Below are 7500 nucleotides of genomic sequence, written 5' to 3'. Positions count from 1 at the left end.
GCTTAACTCCTTTTCTTGGCCTGTCAGCTAGATATAACACAACAAGCATACTTTAAATCGCACTTGCCAGGGAGTTAAGGTGGCTATAACCTCCTGTATTTCTCGTTGGGTTGGAAATGATGTTATTTGAATATCACAGGAGCAAATAACTTAAGATTATTTTTTTTAAAGATCTATCTTTATGTTTTACAAGTAAAATTTGTCTTTAGGCGTTTTGAGCCCAACTTATGTTAATTTGGGCTCATTTTGAGTTTGACTCGGTTATTATTTTCAGTTCGTTTTGGGTTTCATTTATTTATTGATTTGTGGTAGTTTCCCGCTTGGTAGATTATTTGATTTTATTTTTGCTAATTTTTGTTTAATGGAGTTCTTTACTTTTCTTTGAAAATCCTGTTTTGTGGAAAAAGTTTTTTTTAATTAATTTCTGTAGGTTTTATATTGACATAGTCTTTACAGGGAAAAAGAAAATAATACTCTAAATCTTTTCGTTTTTTTAAGATTTTATAGTTTGGCCAGCTATTTGTATGCTGGAGAAAAATTTTGAGAAGTTTTTAACAACATACCCCCATTTAAAAAATCCGGACATAAATAGTAGTTTTTAATTTAGTTATATATCTCGTCTAGTAGACCTGAAATAGTAAACTTGATACCATTCGCAAAAAAATAACTGTTTACTTTCTTTGATAGCTTGCATACACTTATGCTATTTTGATTTGGTTAAATTTTAAGAGCAGAAGTAGTCCTGAAAGTTTGAACATAATACCCTTAGTCGTTCTTGGGATACTGCTGAGATGCCTTATTGGGAATTAGCATTAACACAGTACATTTTGATTTAATCTTAAGGCAACATTTAGTTTTTAAACATAATGGGCAAATGGGAGGGGGGTTAGTTGCCCTCCAATTACTTTCGACTGTTAAAAAGGGCATCAGCCCTTTCTATTTTTAATCAAATGAGCCCTTTTCGAATTTCCTACGACAACTCCTTCGTTACAAAGTGCCCTGGTCTAAACAACAAAAAAAAAAAAAAAAAAAAAAAAATAAAACATTTCACCCACAACGATCTTTACTATAAGAATGTCAAGCCTTCCCATCACTTTCGACTATTTACAACGGCGCTAGCCCTTTTAATTTCCAATCGAATGAGCCCTTTTTGAGTTTCTACAACAACGCTTTCTATAAACACCTTATATGCCTCCAGGGCATAAATTACAACCCTTAACCTGAGGGCTATTAAGGTGGTTGTCATCCTCTAATACATAATTTCCAGAACTTTCAACTACGTTAAACAAAATGGCTATCTCAAAATTTGGTTTAGATGTGTTTGGGAAAATGAAGGGGGTAAGAGGGGCGGTAGTCGGTGTCGAATCACTTTCAACTATTAAAAAAGGCACTAACTCTTTCAATTTCCAATCAAATGAGGCCTTTTGAAGTTTATACAATAACGCTTTCAATCAATACCTTTTATGCCCCCCGGACAAAAATTAAATCCCTTTCCCTGTGGGCGGGGGGGGGGGGGTTGTCATGCTCAAAGACTTAATTTCCAGAACGTTGAACAAAATGGCGTTGAGCAAAATGTGTTTTGGGGAATGGTGGGCGTGAGAGGGGGGGGGGAGGGTTTAGTTACTCTCCAATAACTTTTGACAATTAAAAAGGTCACTAGCCCTCTCAATTTCCAATTGAATGAGACCCTTTCGAAGCTTTCATGACAACTCTATCTATAAAAACCTTATATGCCCCCAGGGTATAAATTACAACCTTTGCCCTGGGGGCTCTGGGGGTTTGTCATCCTTAAATACATAATTTCCAGAACTTTCAACTACGTTGAACAAAATGACTATCTCTAAACTTTGATTGAAAGTTTTTGGGGAGATGGTGGGCGTCAGAGGGGGGTTAATTACTCCTCACCCCCTTTCGACTATTAAAAAGGGCAATTTCAATTTCCAATCTAATGAGCCCTTTTTGAAATTTCTTTTTGAAATTCAACAACTTTCTATATAAACCTTATATGACCCCAGGGCATAACTTACAACCCTTGCCCTGAGGGCTCTGGGGGGAGGGGTTGTCATCCTTAAAGACCTAATTTCTAGAAATTTCAACCACGTTGAACGAAATGGCCATCTAAAAATATTGACTGTATGTGTTTGGGAAAAATGATGGCTTGACAGGGGGTTTAGTTGCCTTCCAATCACTTTTGATTGTTAAAAAGGGCACTAGCCGTTTGAATTTACAATCGAATGAGCCCTTTTTCAAGTTTCTACGACAATCATTTCAATAAAAACCGTATATGCCCCCAGGGCATAACTTATTACCCTTGCTTTGCAGTCTCTGGGGGGAGTGTCCTGCTCAAAGGTATAACTTCTTGAATTTTAAACTGCGTGTAACAAAATGGCTATCTCAAAATTTTGATTGGATGTGTTTGGGGAAATGATGGGCATGGAAGGGGTATTAGTTGCCTTCCAATCACTTTCGACTATTAAAAAGGGCACTAGCCGTTTCAATTTTCAATCGAATGAGTCCTTTTTGAAATTTCTACGAAAACGCGTTCTATAAAAACATTATATGCCCCCAGGGCATAACTTACAACCCTTGCCCTGAGGGCTGTGGGGGGACTGTCATCCTCAAAGACCTTGAACAAAATGACTATCTCAAAATTCTGATTGGATGTGTTTTGGGAAAAGGTGGGCGTGAAAGGGGGGTTAGCTGCCCTCCAATCACTTTCGACTATTAAAAAGGGCACTAGCCCTTTGAATTTCCAATCGAATGAGCCTTTTTTGAAGTTTCTACTACAACGCTTTCTATAATAAAAAACCTATATGTCCCCAGGGCATAACTTACAACCCTTGCCCTGAGGGCTATGGGGGAGTGTCCTCCTCAAAAACATAATTTCTATCTGGAAATCAACTACGCTGAACAAAATGGCTATCTCGAAATTTTGATTGGATGTGTTTTGGGAAGTGGTGGGCGTGGAAGAGGTGTTAGTTGCCTTCCAATCAGTTTCGAATATTAAAAAGGGCACAAGCTACTCCAATTTCCAATTGAATGAGCCCTTTTCGAAGTTTCTACTACAACTTCTTCGATACGAAGTGCCCTGGTCTAAAGGAAAAAAATAATAAATAATATATTGTGCCAACATCGTTCTTGTAGGCATAACTTAAAACCCTTGCCCTGAGGGTTATGGGGGAGTTTCTTCCTTAAAAACATGTTTTCTATCTGGAAATCAACTACGCGGAACAAAATGGCTATCTCAAAATTTTGATTGGATGTGTTTGGGGAAATGGTGGGCGTGGAAGGGGTGTTAGTTGCCTTCCAATCACTTTTGACTTTAAGAGGGCACAAGCCACTCCAATTTCCATTCGAAAGAGCCCTTTTCGAAGTTTCTACGACAACTCCTTCGATACAAAGTACCCTGGTCTAAGACCCCCCCCCCAAAAAAATAAAAAAAAATAAAATAAATAATACATTGTGCCAACATCGTTCTTTACATAGGCAGCGCTGTTGCGCTGCCTATGATTATCTGCAGTTTCTGATTTTTATTTAAGACCGTTCTCGGTCTTATCTGCTCCCGGTCGGATATGATCTGTTCTATTGCTGATCTGATCTGTTCTCGGTCGGATATGATCTGTTCTCGATCTGTACTGTAAATGGGAATTTTGTAATCATACAGTTTGTGGTATGTCACACTAAGAGCCACTATGCAGGGGCGTCGTTTAGGGGTGGCAAGGGGGGGGCAATTGCCCCCCCCCCAATTATGTGAAGAAAAAATTATTGTACATCCCATGCCCTTTGACGGGCCGGATGTGGACCCCTCTTGCCCCTGCCCCCCCCCCATCCCCCAATAAAAATGCTGGAGATTTGCCCCTGCCACTATGTGTCAAGAACCGACAAAATCCGGAGTACTTCAAAGAATAGTCATACAGTCAATTTTTGTCACAGCTAAGATTTCAACGTAATCGGAAACACCGCCGTTTAATTCGCTACAGTTTACACATTCTCGGTTCAGCCTATTGTAATAGCTTAAGTTTAAGCGTTAGTAAGTCAAAATTTATAATTTAAGCTTGATCTATTAATAATTATTTTTGAATAGCAGGGATACGAATGGAAAAGAAGTCATCGAGAATCGTGTCTGTTAGATCATCTGTCACGCCTGATGATCGTGTCTGACATTCTCACACTATGAGATGATAGCTAAAAAACATTTGCTAAGCTGTTCTTAAGAAAGGGTCAGTAGGGCAATATCTATAATCACACTAGACCCATGTCTTAGCGGCAAAAGTGCCAATCCCATTTTGAAGATTTTGTAAAATACATACCCCCCCCCCAAGATTTGGGTGAATTGAGGCCAATGAGTTCAAATCGTGATTGCAAAAAAAGCTGTTTATTACGATGAATAGGTTATGATTTTATAAAGGTGTATGGTGTGCATTGAGTTATTGAGCTAGAGAATTTTATTTTCAAAACTTTATACTTTTAAAAGAAAAAGTTAAAAGTACGAAAAAAAGCTAAAACAAGGATTTATTTCTTCTTAATGCATCACTAATGGCGATTTTAGTTCTTTCGTCTAGTTTGATTATATGTTAATAGTTTGGTTATATGAATTTTTGTTTTAGACCATTTTACGTTTTTGATGTCAAATTGTTTTTACTCTATCCGGGTTGCAGCGGTAGCTAGCAACCTAGTAAGAGACGATTACGTCCAATGTTAAGAAATATAAAAACCCATAACTCCTAAAAAATCAGATCAAAACAAAAAGTACACCATTACAATCGCCTTTTCAGAAAGCCCTATACAGGAAACTTTCTGTCCCTTGTCTTGAAAAGCAAGGAAAATATAATGGCTTGAAAATGAAGAAAAACAGCAACTGTTACATCATTCTTGCTAAACGGTATCTTTTTTCTTTTTTTTTCTTTTCCACAGATAGCTTGGCACTGGAACATCGTAAAGAGTTGTTCAGTGGCTCATTTTAAAGGAAATTCATGGGGTTAAAGCCTTTTGTAACTAAGGCCAATTATTTTTAAAACAAAAAAAATTTTCCACTAAAAACTGCATTTTTGATGTCTTTTCATATTGCAGTCTTTTCAAAGATATTTGATTTTTGAAGCAATCAAACAGTTCGTGTTAAAGTTATATTAAACGACGATCTTTAGAAGAACAAACCATTGCATACATTGGACTTAGTTAGCTGTCTGATTCTTTGAGAGTCGTCTCTTAATGCTCCAAAGAAGAAAACGCCGTAGCTTTTTCCTGTTTATAATCCGAGTTGCAGTGGTTTCAAACAGTTCGTGGTAACGAACTGTAAGTAAGGAGCGACCCGGCTCAATGGTAACCGAAACTCTAGAAAACGGGTTTTTGATACCAATAGATATATCAAAAGAATCAGATTTCAATGCTGATTTCAAATATAAAATTTTCATCAAGTTTAGTCCTACCAATCAAAAGTTACGCTCCTGAGGAAATTTGGCTGACTTTAGAAAAAAAGAGTAAACGGCCCATACAAATCATAAACGCCTGATGAAACAAACATCATCAGATTCACCATATAAGAGAACTCTACTGTAGAGTTTTCGAGCTCCTATGTGCAAACATGAGAAATTTTGCATTTTTTGCCATAAGATAGATCACGGGTTCCGGGGTATTTTTTTTTTTTATTTTTTTTTTCCCCAGGGTTTCTTGTATCGACCCAGTGGTCCTAGAAACACGGGAGAGGGCTTATTTGAACGGCAATTAAAAGTTCTAGTTCCCTTTTTAAGTGACAAAAAATGGAGGGCAACTAGGCCCCCTCGCACGCTTATTTTTTTCCCAAAGTCACCCGATCAAAATTTTGAGATAGCCATTTTGTTCAGCATGGTCGAAAATATGAAAAAAATGTCTTTTAGGATGACTTGATTCCCCAAAGTCCCCAGGGGGAGGGCTGAAAGTTATGAACTTTACTCAATGTTAACATATATTTTTGGTTTTTGGGATTTATCCCGCCTGTGTCTGAGGCGTTTTTGTCGGGGTGGGGGGGGAAGGAGGGGGGCGGGGGCTATATGGAAGGATCTTTCCATGAAGGAAGTTTTCATGGGGGAAGGGAAATTGCCATGAAGGGGGCGCCGGACTTGCCAGCATTATTTATTGGTTATTAGGAAGTATACAACCATTTTCAGGAAGGATTTTTTCGGGAGGGGGGCCGGCTAGCGGCGGGGATGACTCTGGAGAAGAGTCCCGTGGAGGATGTTTCTTTGGGGTAAGGGACATTTCTATGAAGGGGGTGCCGGATTTCCAAGCATTATTTAAGAAACGATCAGAAGTTAAATAAAAAAAAACAAGTTTTTTCAACTGAAATGTAAGAAGGAATATTAGAACTTAAAACGAACAGAAATTATTACGTATATGAGGGGGTTGTCCCCCAAGTCAATACCTCGCTCTTTACGCTACAGTTTTTTTTTATTGCTTTAAAAATAGATATATATTATAATTAAAAGGCCTTTTTTATTCTGGGTTTTTTTAATAATATTTTTTTTTAACTTTTAACTTAAAGTGCGTGTTATTGACTAAGGGGAGAACCCCTTCATATAAGTAATAACATATACGTAATAAAAAAAAAACAATAAAAAAACAAGCGATACGGCTCAATAGTAATCGAAACTTTTAAAAACGAAATTTTGATGTCAATAAATGTATCAAAAGAATGTGTTTATAATGCTGATCCTAAATATATAAATTTTATTAAGTTTAGTATTGCTCATCAAAGGCTACGAGCCTGAGAAAATTTACTCGATTTTTTAAAGAGGGGGGAAACATCCCCTACAAGTGAAAGAATTTTAATGAAAATCACACCGTCAGATTCAGCGTATCAGAAAACCCTATTACATAGGTTTCAAGCTCATATCTGCAAAAATCTGCAACTTTGTATTTTTTGCCAGAAGAAAAATATACGAATATAGAAGTTAGTTACGTAAGTTAATTTGTAAAGACATCCATTTAGCAAAAGAAAAGTAAAATTTTTATGCAAATAAAAGCTGCATTAACTAAAAAACGATCAGAAATTAAATAAAAAAAACAAGTTTTTTAAACTGAAAGTAAGGAGCAACATTAAAACTTAAAACCAACAGAAATTATTCCGTATATAAAAGGGGCTGTCCCCTCTCAACGCTTCGCTTTTTACGCTAAAGTTTGACTCTGTCTCACAACTTTATTTTTTAAAACAATAAAAAGTTTGACTTTCTCACAACTCTATTTTTTAAAACAATAAAAAACTTTAGCGTAAAGAGCGAGGCGTTGAGGAGGGGACAGCCCCTTTCATATACGGAATAATTTTCATAATATGCAGAATAATATGCAGAATAACTTTCATAATATGCAGAATAACTGTACTTAACACATTAGGCATGCGCACCCACTATACTTTGCCCCTCCCAAACGATGCCCCTGATAATATCTAAAGAATTCCAGTATTCTAAGAATTTACTAGATTTTCTTAAACAGTTTATTAAATGTAAAAATATTTCAATAGTAAAGACA

General features: G+C 36.8%; 1 protein-coding gene across 1 annotated transcript in view; it reads left to right on the top strand.

Annotated features, from left to right (window-relative positions):
• LOC148945166 (pseudouridylate synthase 1 homolog) overlaps positions 1–7500 on the top strand; it is a 380996-nt gene that overhangs the window by 34158 nt on the left and 339338 nt on the right. The window lies entirely within an intron of this gene.

The sequence above is a fragment of the Artemia sp. Qi Xiang Cuo genome, chromosome 13, assembly GCF_049724085.1.
Source record: "Artemia sp. Qi Xiang Cuo chromosome 13, ASM4972408v1, whole genome shotgun sequence".
NCBI classification, from domain to species: domain Eukaryota; kingdom Metazoa; phylum Arthropoda; class Branchiopoda; order Anostraca; family Artemiidae; genus Artemia; species Artemia sp. Qi Xiang Cuo.
The sequence above is the reverse complement of the archived record's forward strand: the minus strand, read 5'-3'. Positions and strand labels throughout refer to the sequence as shown.